General features: G+C 43.6%; 1 protein-coding gene and 1 pseudogene across 1 annotated transcript in view; one reads left to right on the forward strand and one right to left on the reverse strand.

Moving 5' to 3' along the window:
* The window catches only part of LOC141512464 (uncharacterized), a 55930-nt gene extending 53660 nt beyond the window's left edge, over positions 1-2270 (reverse strand). Inside the window, exon 1 of the mRNA XM_074221435.1 lies at positions 2181-2270. The gene's annotated coding sequence lies outside the window, so the exon portion shown is untranslated. The remainder of the gene's footprint in view (positions 1-2180) is intronic.
* Positions 2271-22611: 20341 nt separating this feature from the next.
* On the forward strand, positions 22612-23600 carry LOC141512361 (serine/threonine-protein phosphatase PP1-alpha catalytic subunit pseudogene; annotated as a pseudogene).
* Positions 23601-26379: the final 2779 nt, after the last annotated feature.

The following is a 26379-nucleotide window of genomic DNA, read 5'->3' on the forward strand; positions in this document are numbered from 1 at the left end:
TGGCCAGAAAGGAGGAGATGGGGGGGTGTCAGACCCATGCCATTCCCCCCCTCAGGGAACAAAGGCCTAGGCCCCTTCTAGCAGCCCTGGAGCCTCCCCTCCTCTTCCCTCCAAGGTCATTCTTTTATCTTTCCCAGGAGCACTGGGAGACCCCTCTGGCACCCCCCCCCCAACCCATCAAGTCCAGCTCAGCAGCCCCTGCCCCTCATCCACACATAGAGCACCCCAGAAAGTGACTCCCCCAGGCCTAAGCTCCCTTCCCCACTCTACTTCCATACAGGATATCATTCTCAGCCCTCTGGAGGACAGCGACTCCTCCCCCTAGACCTCCCCAAACCCCCAACATCCAGTCGGGCTCAGACCCAGGCTCAGGTCCTCCCGGCCTCTCTCCCTCTGGAGACTGCAAGCTCTGTGAGGGCAAGGAACTCCCTGCGGGCCCGGTCCACACCATGCCAGAGCCGCCCAGCCCCGAGGAGGCTCTCGGCTCCCCCGGTTCCTCTTCTCTATTTCCCCTTGTCTCTGAGGAGGCGCCGGCCCTGGATAGAGCTCGCCCCCCAGTCCCGTCTCTCTCCTGCCCGACTCTTGCCGGAGTCAGCCAGCCCGGGCCACGGCTCTTCCAAGGCCCCAACCTGGACCCGGACCCTCATGGGCAGCCAGGGTCGAGCCTCCGCCTTCCCGGCCTGGCCCGTCTGCAGAGCCTCCTCTGAGGGCCCGGCAGCCCCTCCAAACTCACTAGGCCCCAAGGCTCCGTCCACCCTAGCGTCCAGCCTGACCCTTCGTCCAGGGCCGCACCCCACCGTCTCGCTCCCTGGTTCCTTAGGCCAGAACCTGGGCGGGCACCTGCGCAGGACCAGGCAGGTGAGTGTGCCCCCAGGAGCCAGGCTCTTCCCACGGCGGGCACCGGACCGGGAGCGAGCGGGCGTCGGGGAGGTTCTGGCCACACACAACCGATCCTGAACGCTCCGTGGGAGTCATCTGGGGCGCGGGTGCGGGTCTCGCCCTCTCAGAGAAGGGGGGCCTCCAGGGGTTCCCACCCCAGTCCAGTCTACAGGACGTGGCTCAGGATGCAGCCCCGAGGCCGGCACAACGGCCCCGAAGTCCACATGCGGGGCCCAGGGACAGGGCGCCGGGCACAGAGGAGGGCACGAGGGGCTCTTACACACGCTCTGTAAAACGCAGCTGTGGATTGGCACTGCCCGTCCCCCAGGAGCGGCGGAGGGGAAAAGGTCTCTCTGGGGTGGCAAAGAGGCGGCCCTGGGGCAGGGGGTGTGGGGGTACCAGGGGCGGGCAGGCCCGGAGAGCCTGTGGGCACCGATGCCCCCGGGGTCCTGCTCATCCGCAGCCCAGCAGTCACAAGAACTGTGGCAGACGCGGGGGCCCCCCGGGGCCCCCCGCCTCGGCTTCTGCCCTTGTGTCCCGGGACTAAAGCGGGGCGCCGGCCCTCACCGGGGGGCGGGGGGACTGGGGGCCGCGGGGGGGGACTGGGGGCCGCGGGGGGGGCGGGGGGACTGGGGGCCGGGGGGGCCGCTGGGGGGGGCGGGGGTCTGGGGGGGCCGCGGGGGGGTGGGGGGACTAGGGGGGGCCGCGGGGGAGCGGGGGGACTGGGGGGCCGCTGGGGGCGGGGGGAGAGGGGACTGGGGGGCCGCTGGGGGCGGGGGGCGGGGGGGACTGGGGGGCCGCGGGGGGGGGGGGAGACTGGGGGACTGGGGGGGGCCGCTGGGACTGGGGGGGCCGCTGGGGAGCGGGGGGACTGGGGGGGCCGCTGGGGGTGGGAAAATGCGTGTCCTGCAGAATGCGGCTGTCGGGGGGAGGGGGCTGCGGAGGGGGCGCGGGGACCCCAGGAGGCAGGAGGGGGACCCCGGGGCGGGCTGCAGGGTCACCCCGGAGGGAACGGGGCGGAGGCGTGGGGGGCGCCCCAGGGGCGGGGGAACCTCATTTCTGGACGGAACCCCCAAAGCCGCCGGCAGGCTCGGACGCCCCGGCGGGGGGCTCCACCCGGCCCCCCGCCCCCAGCCCCCCATCCTCTCTGACACGCCCGCCCGCGGCCCCGCCCACCCCTGACACGGGTCCCCCACGCCGCCCTGCCGCTCCCACGCGTGGGGGGCCACCCTGGCCTCCGCCCCTGCCACCCCCCGGGACACACCCGCCGCAGCCCCTCACGCCCCACCCCCAGCCCTCACCTCAGACGACCCAGGGCCCAACGGCCGGCCCGGCCTACGGCGGAACTGCGCCTGCGCGCCAAGCTCACGACCGGAAATGGCTCCGGCGACCGGGAACAAAGCCGAGGGACCAGGGCGCTGCCCGGAGTTCCGGGGGAGCTGCTTCCGGTATTGCCGTGCGGCCTTCTGGGAAATGTGGTCCAGGGCCTGACCGGAGCCTCCGCCGGGCGGGGCGTTGGCGGTGGATGGGCGGGGCCAGATCCACGTGACGGCTCCGCCGCGTTCCCCCTCCCACTCCGGAACGTCCACCGGGCGGGGCCGGAAGAGAACCGGGGTCCGGGGCTCCGGGGGCGGGGCCCAAGGGATGGGGCGGGGCTCCCGGTACGGAGCTGTCACGTGAGCCTGGCTCCCCCGCGGTCGCGGCTCCGGAAGCCGCCACCCGGGGCGCCCGAGGCCCGGCCCTGCCGCACGGCGCCCCCTAGCGGCGCCCGCACACCGAGCCGCCCGGGCCCGCCGGAGGCGGAGCCTGGAGTCGGGGGGCGCGAGTTCGAGTCCGGCCTCAGACAGCGGGGCTCCCTGGCCCCGGACCGCGGCCCCGGCGCCGCTCCCGCTCTTGGCCCCGGACGGCTCCGGGGGGAGAAGCGAGGCCGGTGACTTAGCATAGCCCCGCCCCCAGGCGGGTCTCTCTCCGGGGCCCACCCCCCTCTGCCCCCCAGACCCCCCCACAGGAGCAGGCAGGGCCCCCCTTATCTGGGGGGCGGGGCGGTCACTAGCCACTGCGAACAATGAATCACTTTTGCCCGTTTTCTGTTTTCGGCCTTCTGGCTTTGGCAAGGCCGTGGGGTTCAGCGGCCGCCCGAGGTCACCAAGCTGGGGGATCACTGCAGCTGCACCCAGGCCCCGGGCTCCGGGCCGTGCCCCATGCACCCTTGTTATTCTGCAAGCCCACCGCTGGGGCCGCGTGGGCACCCCCCGCTCATTGCCTTGGCAGGCCATGCCCCCCGAGGCGGTCCCCAAGGGCCGCTGGCCACCCCACACGCCGGCCTGCCTTGCCAGTCACAGCCCGTCCTCTTTCCTGGCTTCCCATCCTGATGGCCAGCGACTTCCATTTTCCAACAAATGCTAAGGGCTCTTTCCACTTGGACCATTTCCCGCATTCCCGCCCCGAGGCCATAGAGGGTTTTTCCCCTAGAATGAATTTTCTAAGGTCGAACAGAGTTGGGACTCTTTGAATGTTTTTCCTCATTCATCAGAGTGATGACATTTCTACCTGGTGTGAATTGCCTGTGGGAAATAAGGGATGACCACCACATTCAGGAGGTTTCTGAAATGGAAGGCCCTTGGTCAGACTGGATGCTTCTTGGCCGTTTCACATTGATTAAATGAATAGGGCTTCTCCCCAGGATGGATTGTCTTGAGGTAAAATATTGGATGAGGGACCACTCAAAGCTTTACCACATCCCAGCGCCCCTAAGGTTCCTCTCCTTGGAGGCTTCTCTGAAGTTCATTGAGTTTCACTTTCTGTCAGAAAGCTTGCCCACACTGATGACATTCATAAGATTTCTCTTTGTGCGCAGTTTTCAATGTTGAGTGAAATGGTAGCTGCTTTGAAGAACCTTTCTGTAAGGGTTTCTTCCTAAGATTCCTCACTTGTTTTCTGAAGTACAAAGAGGGAAAGAGTGTTCATCAAAGGCATTACTGCTGTCATGATTCTCATGAAATTTCTCTCCAGTTTGGTTACTCTGATATTTAGCAATTGAGACTCTTTCTGGAAGACTTTCCACCTTGATAACATTCAGAAGGTTTCTCTCCCTTGTGACTTCTCTGAGGAAAACTGCAGCTCTGCCGGAAAGAATTTTCACACTGATTATTACATTCATAACATTTTCTCCAGTGTTGCTTCTCTGATGTTCAGCATCAGGTGTCCCTCATTCAGTATATTTCTCTTTGGGATGAATACTTTAATGGACAATAATTTGTAACAGAAAATCTTCTCACATTCAAATACTTATATAGCTTTTCAACAGTATGAATCTTATGATGTTTAGTAAGAGCTGAATTCTAATTGAAGGCATTCTCATACCATTTATGTGCATATATTATCATCGGTTGACATTTAGGATGGTAATTACTTATTCCATTGATAAGATTTCTTCCCAGTGTGAATTCTCTGAGTCAATGACCTTTTAGTTCAGACTGAAGGCTTTCCCACCTTCATTACACACATAAAATGTTTTTCCAATATGACTTCTGAAGTGTAATGACCTCTGAATGCCAGTTGAAGGCCATTTCAGAGTACTTAACGTTAACATTCATACCATTGCATTTCAGGGGGCTTTTCAAGGGACTGAATACTCTCACTATTCAGAATGTCATTCCCTATTTTCCAAAAGCTAAGAACAGTTATTACTATGATCATTTCTTTACATTGAATCAAGGCTGAATATTACTGACAACTCTTTCCAACTTCAAATTTACAATGACTCTCACTTGATATTAGAATCATAAATGTCTTTCAGTGAAGCCAGACAGACTTTCACTCATGATTCATTGCTGGTGGGATTCTACCACAGAAAAGCACAGCTTTGCAGTAATCCTGTGCTGGGGTTCCGTATCCCCAGCCCTCTGAAGGGAACTTACCTGCAACTTGTAGCCCACTGACTGAATTATGAGACTCCATGATAGTAGTAGTAATAATAATTAATAATAATAATAGTAATTTGCATTTAAATGGTGATTTAATGCTTGCAACACTTTAAAATCTTACTTCATTTGATCCTTTCATCAACCCTAGAACATAAATAAGTGCTTATTATTATTTCTACTCTACTGATGGGAAAACTTCAACAGGAAGAGGTTCGACAACTTGCCCAGAGTCACATTGCTTCTTTTGCCTTCAGGCACAGCACCATATTCATCTTTTGGCCTAAGTAATCTTTAAAAACGTAAGTGTGCAACAGATTCCAAACTATTTATTGGAACTTTTTGTGGGCTAAAAGGTATAGACATTTTGATAACTTTTCCCTTTATTCAAATTGATATTTAGAACAGAATAGAGGAAGGAACTTCTACAACGAAAATTGAAGCAAAAATTTTAAATAAAATACTAGTAAGGAGATTATAGCAATTTATCATAAAGCTCATACACTATGACCAAGTGGAATTTATATCAGGATGGCATTTGCTTCAATATTAGGAAACTATCAACATAATTGACCATATCAATAACCAAAACAACAGAAATCATATCTATCAACAGATGCAAAAAAGTATTTGACAAAATATAACACCCATTCCTATTAGAAACACTAGAGAACACAGAAATAAACTGAATATTCCTTATAATGATTTAAGTATGTGTGTGATTAATGGTTTTAGTTCAGATTCACACTGTGTGGGACAAATGCCACTTACATAAATTCTGGAGATCTCTCAAGGTATGAAGAGAAAATTTTATTCATTTCAAAAGGAACAAAACCCAATCAATTATAGAGATTGAGGCAAAAGCAAAAGACTCAGAATCACATTTATCCTAATGCAATCCCCTTAAATCCTTAAGCCTTTATGTCTAAATAACAACTCCCTGATTACCTTCTTACTTCCCAGGGACCCTTTTAGATAAGCCCTATAATCACCATGATAATAGGTACATTTCCAAATTTTCTGTACCTCCTTCTACTGGCAAGTTTTCTTATACTAATGTCTTTAGAAAGGTCTTCCTGGCTCCAAAATTGATCAAAATAAATTCCTGATTTTGTACTACTGGATCAACCCTGAGAATATCTAATACACCTAGTGATGTTCCTTAAATTATATTTCTTGCAAATGGCCATTTCTACACTTTCCTTGCAAGTCCATACCAACTCATAATCAGAGTTTCTCTTAACAAGTCCTCCAGGGTACCATCATTAATCTCATATGATTCAGAGGCCACCTATCTCTAAGTTGTACAGTCCAGAATATATGTGCCCCGCTTCTGGACATGTCCAGACAGTTGCTACTCCCTAGGGAAATATCCTGGCCAGTCAGTTATAAACAACAGTCACCTTGTACAGACTCAGTCACATGCCACTAGTATGTCTGTCCTCTGGGTCAGAATCCTGTGCCACAGTGCACCTCTGACCAGGAACTGAGAATCTAGGCCAGACTCCAGGGTACTGCCACCCAAGGCCAATTCTCAAACTGCTGTGAACTACCAACAGTTAGCCACACCAAAAGACTGGGCAATGACTTTGTCAGATGGACTCTCCTACCACCTTGACTAATACCCCATTGTCTAAATCACAGATAGGACTCTCCATAGGTAGGATATACAGACTTACGAAGATATAATCGTGCCACCCAATAACCTCTCTTCTCTCTCAATGGAGAACATTTTCACCCTGCCTCCCCTCCTCTGAAAGGAGAAGGGGATAAGTAGGGGTGTCACACAGAGTCAAGGGGAAGTTACAGATAAGCAGTGTACACATAGGTGAGAGAGGGTGGAGATGAACTGGTCCAGTGTCTCTCCTCTCTTCTCTTCTCCCTTGGAGGCATCCCATGCCCTTCTGTATCATGAGTCTGTTCCAAAAAGTCCTCTCCAGCTCTGGTGAATAGTTTAGACCTTGTCTTCTGGTAAAGAAACTGCTTAACATCTTACTCAGATCAAAACTCATGTTTCCATCACAAAACAATGAGATTCTGGAGATTATTACAATTTACATTTTTGCCTTATGGCCATATTGACAAACATGCTTCACTTTTTTTTTTGTTGTTTTTTTTTTTAAAGATTTTATTTGAGTTTTACAATTTTCTCCCAATCTTGCTTCCCTCCCCCCACCCCCACCCCACAGATAGCACTCCGTCAGTCTTTACTTTGTTTCTATGTTGTACCTTGATCCAAATTGGGTGTGATGAGAGAGAAATCATATCCTTAAAGAAGAGAAGTCTAAGAGGTAACAAGATCAGACAATAAGATATCTGTTTTTTTTCCTAAATTAAAGGGAATAGTTTTTCTGGTTCTGCTCATCTCACTCAGCATCAGTTCATGCAAATCCCTCCAGGTTTCCCTGAAATCCCATCCCTCCTGGTTTCTAATAGAACAATAGTGTTCCATGACATACATATACCTTAGTTTGCTAAGCTATTCCCCAATTGAAGGACATCTACTGGATTTCCAATTCTTTGCCACCACAAACAGGGCTGCTATGAATATTTTGTACAAGTAATGTTTTTACCCTTTTTCCTCATCTCTTCAGGGTATAGAACCAGTCGTGGTATTGCTGGGTCAAAGGGTATGCACATTTTTGTTGCCCTTTGTGCATAGTTCCAAATAGCTCTCCAGAAGGGTTGGATGAGTTCACAGCTCCACCAACAGTGTAATAGTGTCCCAGATTTCCCACATCCCTTCCAACAATGATCATTACCCTTCCTGGTCATACTGGCCAATCTGAGAGGTGTGAGGTGGTACCTCAGAGAAGCTTTAATTTGCATTTCTCTAATAATTAATGATTTAGAGCATTTTTTCATATGGCTATGGATTGCTTTGATCTCCTCATCTGTAAATTGCCTTTGCATATCCTTTGACCATTTGTCAATTGGGGAATGGCTTTTTGTTTTAAAAATATGACTCAGTTCTCTGTATATTTTAGAAATGAGTCCTTTGTCAGAATCATTAGTTGTAAAGATTGTTTCCCAATTTACTACTTTTCTTTTGATCTTGATTATATTGGTTTTATCTGTACAAAAGCTTTTTAATTTAATGTAATTGAAATCATCTAATTGGTTTTTAGTGATGTTCTCCAACTCTTCCTTGGTCATAATCTGCTTCCCTTTCCATAGATCTGACAGGTAGACTAGTCCTTGATCTTCTAATTTGCTTACAGTATTGTTTTTTATGTCTATGTCCTGTAACCATTTGGATCTGATCTTGGTAAAGGGTGTGAGGTGTTGGTCTAATCTAAGTTTCTTCCATACTAACTTCCAATTTTCCCAGCAGTTTTTATCAAAGAGGAGTTTTTATCCCAGTGGCCGGACTCTTTGGGTTTATCAAACAGCAGATTTCTATACTCCTCTTCTGATTTTACACCTAGTCTATTCCACTGGTCCACCACTCTATTTCTTAGCCAATACCAAACAGTTTTGATGACTGATGCTTTATAATATAATTTTAGATCGGGTAGTGGTAAGCCACCTTCGTTTGCATTTTTTTTCATTAAGCTCCTGGCAATTCTTGACTTTTTATTTCTCCATATGAATTTACTTACAATTTTTTCTAACTCATTAAAGTAATTTTTTGGAATTTTGATTGGTAGGGCACTAAACAGATAGTTTAGTTTTGGTAGAATTGTCATTTTTATTATATTAGCTCTCCCTATTCATGAGCAATTGATATTTGCCCAGTTATTTAAATCTGATTTAATTTGTGTGAGAAGTGTTTTATCATTGTTTTCAAAAAGATTCTGCTTCTGTCTTGGCAAATAGACTCCCAAATATTTTACACTGTCTGAGGTTACTTTGAATGGGATATCTCTTTCTAGCTCTTCCTGCTGTTTCTTGCTAGACATATATAGAAAAGTTGAGGATTTATGGGGGTTTATTTTATAACCTGCAACTTTGCTAAAATTGCTAATTGTTTCCAGTAGTTTTTTAGATGATTTCTTGGGATTCTCTAGGTAGACCATCATGTCATCTGCGAAGAGTGAGAGTTTTGTCTCTTCCTTCCCAATTCTAATTCCTTCAATTGCTTTTTCTTCTCTAATTGCTGATGCTAACATTTCTAATACAATATTGAATAGTAGTGGTGATAATGGGCACCTTTGTTTAACCCCTGATCTTATTGGGAATGCCTCTAGCCTCTCCCCTTTGAATATAGTGCTTGTTGTTAGTTTCAGATAGATACTGCTAATTATTTTAAGGAACAGTCCATTTATTCCTACATTCTCTAGTGTTTTTAATAGGAATGGATGCTGTATTTTGTCAAAAGCTTTTTCAGCATCTATTGATATGATCATATGATTTCTGATAGGTTTGTTGTTGATATAATTGAGTATACTAACAGTTTTCCTAATATTGAACCAACTCTGCATTCCTGGAATGAGTCCTACTTGATCATAATGTATTATCCTAGTGATGACTTGTAGTCATTTTGCTAAGATTTTAGGATTTTTGCATCTATATTCATCAGGGAAATAGGTCTATAATTTTCTTTCTCTGTTTTAACTCTTCCTGGTTTAGGTAACAGTACCATATTGGTTTCATAGAAAGAGTTAGGCAGAGTTCCATCTTTCCCTATTTTTCCAAAGAGTTTATATAGGATTGGAACCAATTGTTCTTTAAATGTTTGGTAGAATTCACTTGTGAATCCATCAGGCCCTGGAGATTTTTTTTTTAGGGAGTTCAATAATGGCTTGTTGAATTTCTTTTTATGAGATAGGGTTGTTTAGGTATTTAATCTCTTCTTCATTTAACCTGGGCAACTTATATTTTTGTAAATATTCATCCATTTCACTTAGATTATCAAATTTATTGGCATAGAGTTGGGCAAAATAATTTTGAATTATTACTTTAATTTCCTCCTCACTGGTGGTGAGTTCACATTTTTCATTTATAATACTAGCAATTTGGTTTTCTTCTTTCTTTTTTTTAATTAAATTGACCAGAGGTTTATCAATTTTATTGGTTTTTTTCATAATACCAACTTTTGGTTTTATTTATTAATTCAATAGTTTTTTTGCTTTCAATTTTATTAATTTCTCCTTTAATTTTTAAAGTTTCTAATTTGGTATTTGATTGGGGATTTTTGATTTGATCTTTCTCTAATTTTTTTAGTTGCATGCTTAGTTCATTGATTTCCTCTTTCTCCAATTTATTCATATAAGAATTTAGAGCTATAATATATCCCCTGAGAGTTGCTTTGAATGAATCCCATAGGTTTTGGTATGTTGTTTTATTATTATCATTATCTACGATAAAATGGTTAATTCTTTCTATAATTTGTTTTTTGGCCCACTCATTTTTTAAAATGAGGTTATTCAGTTTCCAATTTGTTCTGGGTCTATATCTCCTTGGTCCTGTATTGCATATAACTTTTATTGCATTGTGATCTGAGAAAGATGTATTCACTATTTCTGCCTTTCTACAGTTGATCATTAGGTTTTTATGTCCTAGTACATGGTCAATTTTTGTATAAGTTCCATGTACTGCAGAGAAAAAGGTATATTCCTTCCTATCCCCATTCAGTTTCCTCCATAAGTCTACCATATCTAATTTTTCTAACAATCTATTTACCTCCCTAATTTCTTTTTTGTTTGTTTTATGATTTGATTTATCTAGATCTGATAGTGGGAGGTTGAGGTCTCCTACTAGTAGAGTTTTGCTGTCTATGTCTTCCTGTAATTCTTTCAGCTTCTCCTCTAAGAATTTGGGTGCTGTCCCACTGGGTGCATATACATTCAATATTGAAATGACTTTATTGTCTATGGTACCTTTTAGGAGGATAAAGTTTCCTTCCTTATCTCTTTTAATGCTATCTATTTTTGCTGCTGCTTTGTCTTAGATAAGGATTGCTACCCCTGCTTTTTTTACTTCAGCTGAAGCAAAATATATTTTGCTCCAACCTTTTACCTTTACTCTATATGTATCTCTCTGCTTCAAATGAGTTTCTTGTAAGCAGCATATTGTAGGATTCTGTTTTTTAATTCACTCTGCTATTTGCTTACATTTTAAGGGAGAGTTCATCCCATTCACATTCAAGGTTATGATTACTAATTCTTTATTGCCCTCTGTGCTATCTTCCCTCTGTTTGTATTTTCCCCCTTCCCCCCCTTTTATCCATATTCCCCAGTATTTTGTTTTTGAATACCACCCCCTTCAGTATGTTTGCCCTCCTATATCACACCCTCCCCTTTCTTTCCCTTTTCCCTTCCCTTCCTTTTGTTTTTTCACCTTATTTCCCCTACTCCCCTTCCCTTTCTCCATCCCCCCTCCCCTTTTCCCCTTTTAATACGTGAAAGGTTAGATGTTTTATAAGTTAACTGAGCATGTGTAGGTTGACTTTAAGCCAAGGCTGATGAGAAGAAGATTCAGGTGTTTCTCCTCTGCTCCCTTCTTCCCCTCTATTACCATAGGTTTTTTAGTACCTCTTAGTGTAATGAGATTTGTCCCATTCAATCCCCTCCCTCCTCCTATCTCTTTCCTGTCCCCCTTTTTAGGAAGGTAGTGTATTTTTTTAGATCATTCTATCTAGGTCATAGAAAATTCTGATTGTCTATCCCTTCTAGTTCAGTATATTCTATTGGATAGAGTCAAAATTCCTGAGAGTTATTAGAGTCTTTCTCCCAAGTGGGGTTAAAGCCAGTTACATCCCACTAGATAGCAGTCTCATGGATAGGTCATAGATGTCCATCATTTCTGGCTAGGTGTATTCTCTCTGTTAGATTTACATTTCTCAGGATTTATGAGAGTCTCTCCCCCACCCCATGCTGGAATATAGCCAGTTTCAACTTACTGGATTGCATTTTTTTCCTTTTACTGCTCCCCCCTTTTTTTACCTTTTCATGTGTCTCTTGAAACTCCTGTTTGATATCCAAATTTTCTGTTTAGTTCTGGTCTTTTCATCAGAAATTTTTGGAATTCTTCCATTTTGTTAAATGTCCATCTTTGTCCCTGGAAGAGAAGGCTCAGCTTTGCAGGAAAGTAGATTCTTGGCTGCATTCCAAGCTCCCTTGCTCTTCAAAATATCTCGTTCCAGCCCCTTTGATCCCTTAATGTTGATTCAGCCAGGTCCTGAGTGATCCTTACTGTGGCTCCTTGATATTTAAATTGCTTCTTTCTGGCTGCTTGCAGGATTTTCTCTTTTATCTGATAGTTCTGCAGTTTGGCCACAACACTCCTTGGTGTTTCCATTTTAGGATCTTTTCTGGTGGGGATCGATGTACTCTTTCAATAACTACTTTGCACTCCGATTCCATGATATCAGGGCAGTTTTCCATCACTAGACCCTGTAATATTAAGTCCAGGCTTTTTTTCTCTTCAATGTTTTCAGGACGTCCTACAATTTTCAGGTTGCCCCTCCTCGATCTATTCTTGAGGTCAGTGGTTTTGTTGATCAGGTATTTTACATTTGCTTCTATTTTTTTCTATTTTTTGATTTTGTTTAACTGACTCTTGCTGTCTCATGGAGTCATTAGTTTCTGTAGACTCCATTCTTTTTTTGGGGGAGGAGTTTTCTTCATTAACCTTTTGCAACTCCTTTTCCAGTTGGTCAATTCTACTTTTGAAAGAGCTTTCCATTTGACCAATTGAGGTTCTGAAAGAATTAATTTCTTTTTGCATTTGCTCATTTGAGGATCTGAGAGACTTATTCTCCTTTTGTCTTTGTCCAATTTTACCTTCTAAGGTTTTGTTTTCTTGTTGCAAGGTATTAATTGTCTCTCCCAAATTTTTAAGCTCCTTCCTTATTTCTTCAAGGAAGTCTTTCTGTGCTGGAGACCAGATTGTAATCTCCTCAGAGGTTCCAGGTCTCTCTGAGTTGGGGTCTTTCCCTTCCAGGAATTTTTCTATGGATCCACCTTTCTGCTGACCCTTCTTCATTATGCTAAGACCTTGAGTTGCGGGGGGGGGGGGGGGGGGGGGGGGGGGGGGGGCTGGTTCACCTGGGCTTGGGATCGCTAAAAACTTTACTGAGTGCAGTTTCTCTGTCTGGCCAGTAGGAGGTGCTGATTGCCCTCTCTGGAGTGTCTGTGACCTTGGTTGAGAGGCCTTCTCCCTTTCCTTGAAGGGAGGAGTTGGAACTATTGAATTCTTTTGCCTTCAATCAATGGTGGGCTTTACCCTGACCTGAGGTCATTCCTCAGCTGGGCTGGTTCTTCTGCTCACACACCTGGGCCTGAAGCAGAATTAATTTGCATTTGTTTGGGAGGAGGCCTCTGTGCAATGGAGGCGTGGACTCAGAGTTTCTCAGACCTGAGGAGCCCAGGGATGGCATCTGCAGCTCTCCTGCACCAGACCTCTCCCCGTAGCCCCTTCCCCAAGCTCCAGGGGGACAGCACCAACGCCAGTGCCTCTGCTTCCCAACAGACCCAAGCCCCCTTTGTGCAGCCCTATCACTGATCCAGCAGGTCTGGCTCTCGGGCCCTCAGACTCCTGGTTCCAATTCAGCTGTTAATCTGGCTGATCCCAGGCTGATCTTCCCTCGGAGCCCAGACTCACTTGTCGGTACTCAGCCAAGGCTGCTGTGGGAGACAAATCCTGAGGTAGATTTTCCTCTCCTGGCTTTTCTTTCTGGGTTTCCTGGTTCAGAATTCTTTTAAGAGGTTTGTTTCATGTGATAGATGGGGAAGAGTTCAGGAGACTTTAGAACTGTGCCTGTCTTCTCTCCGCCATCTTGGCCGGAAGTCCCCCATGCTTCACTTTTAACACAATAAACTTCTATTAGTGTTTTACTACATGAGCAAACTACCAATGAGAATGATCACATTGACTCAAGTTTGTAACATATACATTCAACAGTCATCTTGGTTCTAAGAGTACCAGCATCTGGTTTAAAATAAAACAATTCTAACCTCTGCTCTCCTTACAATAATGACTCCAATATCCTTATCCAAAATGAATTTTTCCCCCAAATATTCCCACATTTTCCTTTTCCTGGTGTACTTAGCTAACTCACATTCCTTTCCTTAAACTAGAACTTGAAACTGTAATTATCCTAAGAATTTCCCATTCTTCTCCTTACCTAAATATCTCCTCTAACACAAAAACTAAGGAAACTTATTTCCTATCTTAGCATGTAGCAGGTGTCAGAGCCAGACACCTAACCTGTCTCTGGCTATTAGATCCAATTCACCTAAAACTTCTTTTTCTAGTTTGCTTAGTAACCAACTATAAAGATCTAGGACATTAAAGGAAAATTCCTTTACAGATGTAAGTATTGAATGTCAGTGTCCAGGCAGAGGTCATGTGGGTAAGTCAAATATCGTAGGCCAGATTTATTCTTCCAGGTGAGATATTATCCAAATGTCATTTTGGGGAAATCAAGTCAAAGCCATACTGAGAAGCTGCCCCTTCTGCTGCCCATCCCTGTCTCCTGAAATCTTTAGCCCATTGGTTTCCTTGGCTCCAAGAACATGACATTTACCCAGTGGCATTTCCTTTTGTTGACCATCCTGGTATCTGATATAAGAGAAAATTGATTAAAAGTCCCATGATCTAAAATAGTCATTTTACCTAATTGGAACTTCCAGTGAATACAATTCATTAAATTCACTAAAATTATAATTCCAATTATAATTTTAATGGGGTTCCAATTAATGAAACCCCTACCTAAAGCTCTGAGCATCCTTCCCGGGTCTTGGCCTAAAACCAGGTATTCTAACTATGACTGGCCTCACAGGCCTCATCTTCTACTTCTTACTAGAGACATCCCTTTGCCTGAAATCATATCTATTCTCTCTCTGTATAAAGATGGTACATCGTATTGCCTTTGGCTAGAGAGAAACCTCCTTCTAGTCTGTTGTATTTTACAACAAATAAACATCTCCTTTGTCCAGGAGATTGCACAGAAAAGTCTGAAATGATCTTGTGTTTATCTTTCTCATGGTGCTTTTACTTCAAAGAAAACAACCAGTTTGGGAACATACATACATATCCAAAATATTCCCAGTTCACTTATATAACTAGAAACTTCTATATATAAACTTGTTTAGCTGCTAGCTATCCTCAACATACACATTGTTATTTTTGTTTTGGCAAGGCAATTGTAGTTAAGTGACTTGTACAAGGTCACACAGCTTAGGTAATCACTAAGTGTCTGAGGCCTGATTTGAACTCAGCTTCACCACCTAGTTGCCTCGCCCCGCCCCCCCCCCCCCCCCCCCGTGAATGAATTACTTTTCAGAATTCTTTAAAATCATTACAACATATTAGGTAACCTTAAATTTCTAACATGTGTTATTAACTTCAATATCAGAGAACAGCAATAAAAGTAACACACAAATTACTACATTGTACAAAGCAATCCTTCCATTATTACATTATTCGTGAACCCACAGATCTATCTATCCCAGAAAAGAGTTATACTTTTTGGTATTTCCCTTACTGCCCTTCAAAGCAATCATATACTAATCCCAGGCTTTAACAATACAATATTTAAATAACATATTCACAAGAGATAAATCAATATTGCAAATATAATCTCTTTGCAAATACAAAAGAATATCACATAACTGATAAACACATCTTATTCATCAATAAGTTACCTTACAGCATGTCAGAATCCCCTCATCAGGTGTCTGCAGTTACAAGAAGTCCACTTTCTTAACTTAATCATAAAATTCTTATTTAAACATCTCATTTCCCTTAGAACAAGAGCAAAATGAATGTCCTATGATCTTTATACTTTTGTCTTCCAGACCTCTTTGCCCAGATTCTCAGAATTCAGTCTCATACATATCATTTAAACCTCAAATCAATAACAACTAAATTTCCCAACAGTTTAGTGTGATAAAACTTCAGTGTACCTTATACTGAGAATCCAGCACTCACATTCAAAAACTCTTTCCAAAATAAATACAATTGTTAGCATTATTAGGCTTAACATTAAAATGAATTAGAGCTTTTCCCCAAAAGAAATCAGTAAACATCCCTGGTAACGTAAGTATTTTTCTTTTTCGTAATACAATACCACTTTTCTTTAACCCAAAGGTGTTACAGTAAAGTTTACAATAAAGTTTAAAATCCCAAACTGCTTAACTCCTTGCAAAAGTTACAATAGTGTTAAAAGTTTATAATCCCAAACTAATTTAACAATCTAGATTATTTAATTCCTCGCATTCTGTAAAATTTTGTCGGATTGTTACAACACTAATATCTCTCTTTTAAAACCCTTAAGAGTTTTGGGAAACACTATTCAGAAACCTTAGTGAGAGTCATTACTCAGGCCACATGGACAGAGCAGATTATTCATTAAATGTAATTTCCTTTCAATAAATGTATCTCCTACCCCCTGGATTTTATTTTATTTTTTCTTTCCTATCACACATCCCACTTGTGATGGGGTCTTTTTCCCTTTAAGGCTTAAGTATTTGAGGTCTCCTCTCTCCGCCTCTCCCTCCACAGGTGGGTGGGGCTATCAGGTGGACTGATCTAGTGTTCCAAGTCTTAACTGGATGGCGATGGGATTGAGACCACCATGTATCCAACCCACCAACCCAAGGAGAAAGCATAAGGATAGGAAATCTTCCCTCCTCTAACTTCTCACCCTTTCCCTTAAAGGTTCTTTGTTCTCTTAAACTTCTAAACTCTCCCCAAAGCACAGCTTTTTTTCTCTTTAAGAATCTCCCTCCCAGGGTTAAAGCCAAGATGGTGACAGGAGAAGATACTTTCTTAGGTGCTCTCTCTTTCTAATGCTTCAAAACTTATAAAATAAGGACTCTAACTAAATTTTTGAGAGACAGAACCCACTGAGGGATCCAGTGAGGCAATTCTCCAGCCCTAGGTAACCTGGAAAATAGTGGAAATGCTCCGCTCCATGGGGGTTAGAGGTGTGGCCTTACAGAGTGAAAGAACTTCAGCCTCCAGGAGACAACCCCAGGGTGCTGGGAAGCTACGATTCAAGGCAGCAGGGGTAGTTTCCTGATCTACACTCTGGGGAGCACGGGGTACAACTTGGAAGATCAGTGCACGCCCTCTGCCAGAGCCAGTGCATGAAGCCCAGCCCTCTGGGGACTCAGCAAGCAGCATGGCCTTGGCAGCCCAGATCCAGGATCCAGAAGCAGGCAGAGCTGGTAAGCAGGAGCCCTCAGGCAACTGAGTCTTGAGTACTCAGCATACCTAAGGTAGGGGAGTGGAGAGAGTCTTCTGAGGTCTGTCCTCTGTACCTGGAACAGGACTCTGGGGCTCTGACCACATTCAGATTCTGATCACAGGCTATGCCCCCCATAGAACAGTAGGGCCTGCCCCACATCAGCCCCAAGGCAGAGGGGTATTTTTGTGGTCATTCAAGGACCAGGAAGGAAGACACTGGAATCACACACTGGAATCCTTGTGGGGGGTGTCCCAATAATACTCAAAAGTTCAGTAAGTATCCCAAAAACCAGGTGCAGGCTGGGGAAATGAGTAAACAGAAAAAAGAGGAACACCATTGAGAAATACATTGTCTATGATCCCAAGAAGGATCAAAATACTCAATCTGAAGATGAGGAAGTCCAAGTTCCTCAATCTAAAGACTCCAAGAAAAACAAAAATTGGACTGAGGATATGACAGAATTCAAAGAAGATTTTGAAAATCAAGTGAGGGAGATAAAAGAAAAATTGGGAAAGCAAATGAGAGAGATGCAGGAAAAACATGAAAAAGAAGTCAGCAGCTTAGTCAAGAAGATCCAAAGAAATGCTGAAGAAAATAACATGTCAAAAACCAGCATAAGTCAAATGGATAAAACAGTTCAAAAAGTTATTGAGGAGAAGAATGCTTTAAAAAGCAGCATTGGTAAGATGGAAAAAGAGATAAGAAAGCTTTCTGAGGAAAACAAACCTTTAGGTATAGAATAGAACTGAGGGAAGCTGATGACTTTAAAAGAAATCAAGACACAATACTTCAAAACCAAAAGAATGAAAAATTAGAAGAAAATGTGAAACATTTAGTTGAAAAAACAACAGATCTGGAAAAGATTCAGGAAAGATAATTTAAAAATTATTGGGATACCTGAAAATCATGATCAGGAAAAGAGACTTGACATCATTTTTAAAGAATTCCTTCAGGAAAATTGCCCAGATATCCTAGAAGCAGAGGGCAAAATAGAAATTGAGAGAATCCACTGATCTCCCCCAGAAAGAGATCCAATTCCCCCCCCCCCCCCCCAGGAATATTGTAGCCAAGTTCCAGAACTCCCAAGTCAAAGAGAAAATATTACAAGCAGCCACAAGGACACAATTCATATATTGTGGAGCTGCAGTCAGAATCACACAGGACTTAGCAGCAACTACATTGGAAGCTTGTAGGGCTTGGAATGCAACTGAGAATCAACTACCCAGCAAAACTGAACATACTCTTCCAGGGAAAAAGATGGACTTTCAACAAACCAGGGGAACTTCAAATGTTCCTGTTAAAATGGCTAGAGCTGAAGGTTTGATCTTCAAATACAGGACTCTGGTGAAGCATAGAGAGTGGAGGGGAAGGGGAAAATATGAGGAACTTAATGATGATGAACTGCATGTATTCCTATATAGAAAAATGATACTGATAATACTCATGAGAAACTTCTCATTTAATAGAGCAGGTAGAAGGAGCTTTTATAGATGAAGCACAGGAGACAGCTGAATTTGAAGATATAATATAGTGTAAAAATGGAGTCAATAGAAAAAATGGAAATGTAATCAGAGAAAGAAAAAGGAGAGGGGAATGGGCTAAGATATTTCATATAATAAGATTTTTTTATTACAATGATATGGAAGGGGGAAGGCAAGGGGAAATGAGGGGACCTTCACTCACATCAGAGATGGCTAGGAGAGGAAACAGCATTTATACAAAATAGGGTATAGACATCTGAGTAAGAAGGAGAGAAGGGGGACAGGGGGAGGGGGAGGATGTGAATGATGGAGGAGAGGGTGGACTGTGGGGGTAAGAGTGGTCAGATATAACACATTTTCTTTTTTACTTCTTGCAAGGGGCTGGGATTGGATGGTCTGTCTGGGACCACAAGGCCAGGAGGATGCTGGGCCTAAGGGGTGGTATGTGGCCTTGGGGCCTCTTGGTCCCAGGGCCAGGGATAGATCTGCTGAGCCAGTCAGCTACCCTACAGTACATTTAAGAAGAGGGACAGAGTGAAAGGACAGAGAAAATATAGTATATGGTAGTGGGGAAGTATGAATGGAGGGAGTTGTGATCAGCAATGGCGATGGTGGGAAAATATGGAGTAGCTTTTGTGATTGATTTATCCTAAAGAATGTGATCCACCTGTGACAGAGCTGGAGGTGTTAGAGCACAAACTGAAGCACAGTTATTATTATCATTATCATTATTATTATTATTATTATTATTATTATTATTTTATTATTGTGGGAGGTGCAGGGCAAATAGGGTTGGGTGACTTGCCTGGGGCTGCATAGCTGGGTGATTGTTGGGGGTCTGAGGCCAGATTTAGACCCGGGTGCTCCTGACTCCAAGGCCAGTGCTCTGTCCACCGTGCCAACTGGTCACCCTACTGGTATTATTATTATTATTATTATTATTTTATTTTGAGTTTTTTTTTTTTTTTAGTTTTTGCAAGGCAATGGTGTTGGGGTGGCTTGCCCAGGGTCACACAGCCAGGTGATTGTTGGGTGTCTGGGGCCAGATTTGGACTCAGGTGCTCCTGGCACCAGGGCCGGTGCTCCAACTACTGCGCCACTTGGCTGCCCCTATTATTATCATTATTATTATTTTAAATTTTATTTTTTGTCTTTATTGTTCATGTGGGTCTATATTTTTTGGAGTGGGAGGGGATATTATATTTACTCTTAACAAGAGTATTTTAGTAATGTATATAAAAATATTGTACAAAAATAAGAATAAATAAATAAAAATTCACTAAAAAAAGAATCCTCCTCCCTTTTCTTTAACTCTGTACACCTAGCAAAGCTACCACCAGCTAAGTGAGGGAGAGACTAATTTGCACATGGGGGCCGCTGCACAACCACTTCCTTCTCTTAGAATGATTTCTAAAGTACTTTACAAAGTTCCCCAAATCCATCTTTGGTATACAAAGTCAAACCTGCTCAAATCCTCTATCTATATGATTCAGCCAATTTCCATACTTAACAAATGGTTCAAAAACCCCAATTGTCTCTACATCTGGATTTTCAGAACCTTTTACTCAGACTATACAACTCACATTTTCCACAATATACTGTTCTACCATTCCTTTTCATTAGCTCCTGACTTTAATACTATTTTGAACTAGAACCACACTTTTCACAATACACTTTTCATTCCAAGGATTTAATATTTAACATTTCTGGATTATAGCTGCTAAAACCCTAGAGAAAGCAAACAGTCATTCAAAAAATCCCTTAGCCTAATTAGAATATTTCCTGCCCCCCCTTCAAATAGAGTAAGCTAGATAACTTTTATAGAGGGACAATCCTTTCTGGGGGGGGTTGATTTTCTGTAATAACCGACATTATAAGAATCTATATGATAAACTCCTGATGCTCTAATGTTACCATATTGTTCTGGAAAAAAATTAACTATTTAGTTTCCCCTATACTGCCATATTTTGGTAACACATTATATACTTTAGGATTAACCTGACTCTCTAGTCTTTCTGAAATGTATTTCCTAACGAATTTATTTCTAACTTTTTTCCAATTAAAATAGCATTTCTTTGTATGATATCTTTGTTTACATATTTGGTAATATTCACGGTCTCTTTCTTGTTTCTTTAACTTCAAAATAAGGTCCCTTTTTAATACTTATTTTACTAATTCTTCCTGAAGTAACTCTCTCTCTTAATCCTTTTTCTAAAACAGCAACATAAACAGGGAAGGGGGGGGTACTTCTCATAATGGTAGAATAATAGGGTGAGGAGTTTGGTCAATTTAAAACCATAATCCATTCTTTTTTTTATTTTTTTTTTATTTTTAGGTTTTTTGTAAGGCAAATGGGGTTAAGTGGCTTACCCAATGCCACACAGCTAGGTAATTATTAAGTGTCTGAGACCAGATTTGAACACAGGTACTCCTGACTCCAGGGCCGGTGCTTTATCCACTGTGCCACCTAGCCACCCCAATCCATTTCTTTTTAATCAAAATAAAAATCCCTCTTTTAAGTGCTCAAGAGACAAGCCAGGAGTGAGGAGGGAGGGATCATATTATGCACTGTAACAAAGGCATAAAACAGACTCAAGGGGAGAGCCAGTGATGAGTTAGATAAATACTGCCTAAAAATCCAAAATAACAAAATGAGGCTACCCAAGGAATTCTTTAGGGGAACTCGATGACTCCTCCTTTCCTCTGTTTAACAAATCACACAAGTAAATAGACAATCTAAACATATAAAGAAAGACAAGCACAAAGATCACATAAAATGCAACAGAATTTTTCAAACTGACAATTTCAAAACACAGGCCAATGGCAAATTTCTGACATCTCAGGAATGCTGAGAAGGGGAGATTTTAGCCTCTCCTTTGACAATCTCTCCCTCCAAAAGGCAGACCAAATATGTTCTTCCTTCTATATCTTTATTTTCTCATATAAGACAACAATACTTAATCATGTTCTTCTTACTTTTCCCATTATATTTTAGTCTTATTTACCTGATTTACCATGGGGGAAGGCTTAGGACAGGGCCCTTCCCATTTTAAACACTGACAGAGACCTGTCAGGACCAAATGCCTTTAGACCCAAGTCTCTTATGCTCAAACCTAAAGGGGTCACCCCCAACCTTCAGTCACCCCAATGGACCCTCCAGGAATCTAGTGCCTTCAGATTCCAAGGTCTAGGCTTACCCTTCTTTTGGGCATTTGTGCACAGAACTTAATGACTGTTTTTCGTCCTCACTGACTGTTCAGGTCCTTGCCTCGGATTTGCTCTTCTCTTCCTACCGAGTCTCTCCACTTTGGGTCACTCGCACAGAGGGGAAACCAAGGCTTCCAAGAAAATGGCAAACTGCCAGAATTTGGGCAGGGGCGTCTTTTTGCCAATCCCTGAGAGGCTGAGGTCCCCAGTGGGCATGAAAGCCCCCAAACTATGTGGGACAAATACCACTTAAGTTTCAGAGATCTCTCAAGGTATGAAGAGAAAGTTTTATTCATTTCTCAAGGAATGGACCCCAATCAATTAGAGATTGAGGCAAAACAAAAGGTCCAAGAATCACATTTATCCTAACTCTATCCCCGCCCTCCCCACCACTGACCCATCCTCATTAATAAGGAATGTGGTCTTCACAATCTAGACTCATACATTAATCTAAGGAAAAGAGCATGTAATTCAAACCAAAACCAGAATATCCTTTTAGTCCCAGGAATTGAATGGACATCTGAACTTCAATAGATAAGGTGGGGTTAGCTGACTCTTCACCAATATCCCAGAAGTTATTTGTCAGGGGAAGAGGGGCACATAGTTAACTATTTTCCAATCTACAATATTCTACTGAAGAAATCTCAGACTTTGTCCCACTCAATACCTATAGTAAGAAACAGTCCAAAAGAAGAAAAACACGAAGTGGATAATTATTATTATTATAACAAAAGGAAATCTTGCAACAATGATAATTAATGATTCCTAACATATTATATAAGTATAAGAAGTGCAATTAAGATAATGAAAGAAATAGGAAACATTATTAAAGAAAATCAAAAGAGATAGAATGTGGTATCAAAGATAATCAAGTTACCCATCAGACAACCAAACAAATAGGATCTGGAGAGGGCAGAGGGCATGGTGGTGTGAGCGGGCTGCGGGCTTGGGCTGGAGCTGGGGCCCTTGGGGCGGCGCTGCCATGACCGACAGCGAGAAGCTCAACCTGGACTCCATCATCGGGCATCTTCTGAAAGTGCAGGGCTCCAGGCCCGGCAAGAACGTGCAGCTGAAGGAGAACGAGATCTGCGGCCTGTGCCTCAAGTCCCAGGAGATCTTCCTGAGCCAGCCCATCCTGCTGGAGCTCGAGGCGCCCCTCAAGATCTGCAGTGACATCCACGGCCAGTACTATGACCTGCTTAGATTGTTCAAGCACAGGGGCTTTCCCCCCAAGAGCAACTACCTCTTCCTGAGGGACTACGTGGACCAGGGCAAACAGTCCTTGGAGACCATTTGCCTGCTGTTGGCCTACAAGATCAAGTGCCCTGAGAACTTCTTCCTCCTCCGAGGTAACCACGAGTGCGCAAGCATCAACTATATCTACGGCTTCTATGATGAATGCAAGAGATGCTACAACATCTAGCTCTGGTAAACCTTCACGGACTGCTTCAACTGCCTGCCCATCCCAGCCATCATAGATGAGAAGATTTTCTGCTGTCATGGAGGACTGTCCCTAGACCTGCAGTCAATGGAGCAGATCTGGCGCATCATGAGGCCCACGGACTGCCGGACCAAGGGCTGCTGTTTGACCTCCTGTGATTGGACCCTGACAAAGACATGCAAGGCTGGGGGGAGAACGACTGCAGCATCTCCTTTACTTTTGGAGTGGAGGTGGTGACCAAGTTTCTTCACAAGCATGACCTGGACCTCATCTGCCGACCACACCAGGTGGTAGAAGACAGCTATGAGTTCTTTGCCAAGTGGCAGCTGGTGACCCTGTTCTCTGCCCCCAACTACTGTGGCAAGTTTGACAATGCAGGCGCCATGAGTATGGATGAGACCCTCATGTGCTCTTTTCAGATCCTTAAACCGTCCAACAAGAACAAAGGCAAATACAGGCAGTTCAGTGGCCTGAATCCTGGTGGCTACCCTATCACCCCACCCCACAACTTGGCCAAGGCCAACAAGTAGCCAGGGACATCCGATTGTACAGAAATCCTGGTCCCTCTTGGGGACTCTGACCCTGGGAGGGCCTCTAGTTGCAGGGAGCACCAAACCTCGGTGTAATTTTCTTTTATAAACAAAATCAAATAAGAGTCTAATTCCCCTCTAGCCCTAACCTGTTCTCCCCCCCCCCCCCCCGCCATGGGGAGGGAAGAGGAAGGCCCCTTGGAACAGGGAGGAAGGCTTGAGTCTTGCCTGGGCTCAGCCACCCTGTCTCAGGCCAGGCTCTGTGTCCTTATCTGCTCTTTTTTGAATAAATGTCAAAGCTGGATTCTCCAAAAAACCCAACCAAATAGGATGTGGGAAGCAACAACTCATGGAAGATACCTCAGGCTAGGGAACCCTGGTTTTCAATAACCCCTTCTATGGTCCAGATCAGAAGGGTCCCAGGCTTAGCTTCCTCTCCTTGGGTGAGATTACAAAGGGGTCTGAGCAAGGCTTGTGTAGTTTTAGGACTCTAAACAAAGAAAGCATGGTGCCAAGTATCTATGTGACTCTGGACTCAGAAGATCCAACTAGCCAAGTTTCAGGAGGGATGTCTTGTCTCCAGATAGGGACTGCATTTACAGGACTGGCCAAGTTCCCAGTAAACACTCCCCTCCTTATTGAGGACTGACTAGGTTCCCAATTATACAAGTTTTTTAATACAAAGTCACCATGCTCCTGACTTGTTTTACTATTTTTGTTCAGGTCATACTAGGGACATGGAACAGCTTCATTGATTAATCATTCAGTACTATCAATTTAAAATAATCAGCAAGTATTACCTGTAATGGGGATAAGCTAGAGGCCTTCCCAATATGATCGAAGTGATACAAGATTACTCACTATCATCACGATTATGCAGTATGTACAAAAAATGCTAGCTATCTCAGCAAGAAAAATAAATTAGAAATTAGAATAGGCAGTGAGGAAACAAAACCATCACACTGCAAAAATCATAAGACTTGATTAAGAGGTGGTTGGTTGGTTGGTTTTTGTCCTTCACTATTGAAGACCAAAATGACATCACTATATTTGAAACAAAATACAGTGTACCCGACCATGGTTCATCAGACCAATATGAGTTTGGAATGCTCTACCACAGATAGTCCATATAACCTCCTGGGGTAGATACTCTAAACTTATGTATCTCACATTTCCTTGGAGCTGCTTCAATTTTGCCCTTCTCATAGAGTGAGGACACGCCATGCTGGGCAGTCCTGTGCCAGGATCTCCCAAGCTGTAACAGTCAATTCTAAAGCTTTTTAATGAGACCTTCAGGGTTTCTTGGTATTTTGTCTTACCCCCTTATAAGTCTCGGCTCTTTGTGAGTTCTCTACAAAAGTATTTTTGGCAAGTGTACATCTGGCATTCTAACGTGTCCAGCCCATTGGTAGTTGCACTTTCTGTAGTAATGATGGAAAGCTAGGCAGTTTAGCTTGAGAAAGGACCTCAGTGTCTCAGAACCTTCCTAAGACAGTTTAAATGGAAATGATTCAGTTCCTTAACATGGCATTGGTAGACAGTCCAGGTTTCACAGGCACATAACAATGAGATCAGTACAATAGCACTGTGGACCTTCAGTTTGGTGCTCAATCTCATTCTTCTTCTCTCCCACACTTTCTTTTGGAGCCTCCAAATACTGAACTAGGTCTGACAATGCATGTGTCAACCTCATTGTCAATGTGAATCTCCAAGGAAAGGACACTGCCAAAGGAAGTGAACTTGTTCACAGTATTCAAAACTTCTCCATTTGCTGTGATCAATCTTCCACATCTGGCTGGTGTGGAACAGGCTGATGGAGCACCTGGGTTTTCTTGGTGTTAATTGTTTAGACCAAAATGAGCACAAGCAGCAGAGAATTGATCCATGCTTTGTTGCATCTCAGCTTCAGAGGCTGCACTGAGACACAATCATCTGCAAACAGAAGATCACGCACCAACCCTTCCTCCACTTTGGTTTTGACTCATAGCCTTTTCAAGTTGAACAATTTGCCATCAACAAGGAAGCTGCCTTGAAGTCAAGGTCATCCTCCTTGAAGGCCTTTGAGCTAAAACGCATGGAAGTAAGGACACATCCTTGCAACTAAGTGGAGCAATGGCTAGAGCACTGGCCTTGGTGTCAGGAGGATCAGAGTTCAAATTTCATTTCATAGACACCTAATACTTGAGAGTTGTATGACCTTGGGTAAATTACTTAACCCCATTGCCTCACAAAACAAAATCAAACAAAAAAAAAGTTGTATAAAAATAATTAATCAATGGAAATAAGGGAATATTAAGAGAACCCCAGAGAAACAACTAAAAAAATTTACTTCAAAGAATTAACAACCCTCACAAGATTGTAGGATTTAAAATAACCCACATAAACCATCAGCATTTCTATATATTACCCAAAGTCTAGTAGGAAAAAATAGAAAGAGAAATTCCATTTAAAATAACTGTAGAGGGGCAGCTAGGTGGCGTAGTGGATAAAGCACCAGCCCTGGAGTCAGGAGTACCTGGGTTCAAATTCGGTCTCAGACACTTAATAATTACCTAGCTGTGTGGCCTTGGGCAAGCCACTTAACTCCATTTGCCTTACAAAAAAACCAAAAAAAAAAACCCTAAAAAAAATAAAAATAAAATAACTGTAGACAATATAAAATACTTGGGAGTCTACTTGCCTAGACAAATCCAGAACTATATAAATGCAACTATAAAATACTTTGGATACAAATAAAGTCAGATCTAAAAAACTGGAGAAATATTAAGGTAGATCAAGA

The sequence above is a fragment of the Macrotis lagotis genome, chromosome 1 (assembly GCF_037893015.1).
Source record: "Macrotis lagotis isolate mMagLag1 chromosome 1, bilby.v1.9.chrom.fasta, whole genome shotgun sequence".
NCBI lineage: Eukaryota > Metazoa > Chordata > Mammalia > Peramelemorphia > Peramelidae > Macrotis > Macrotis lagotis.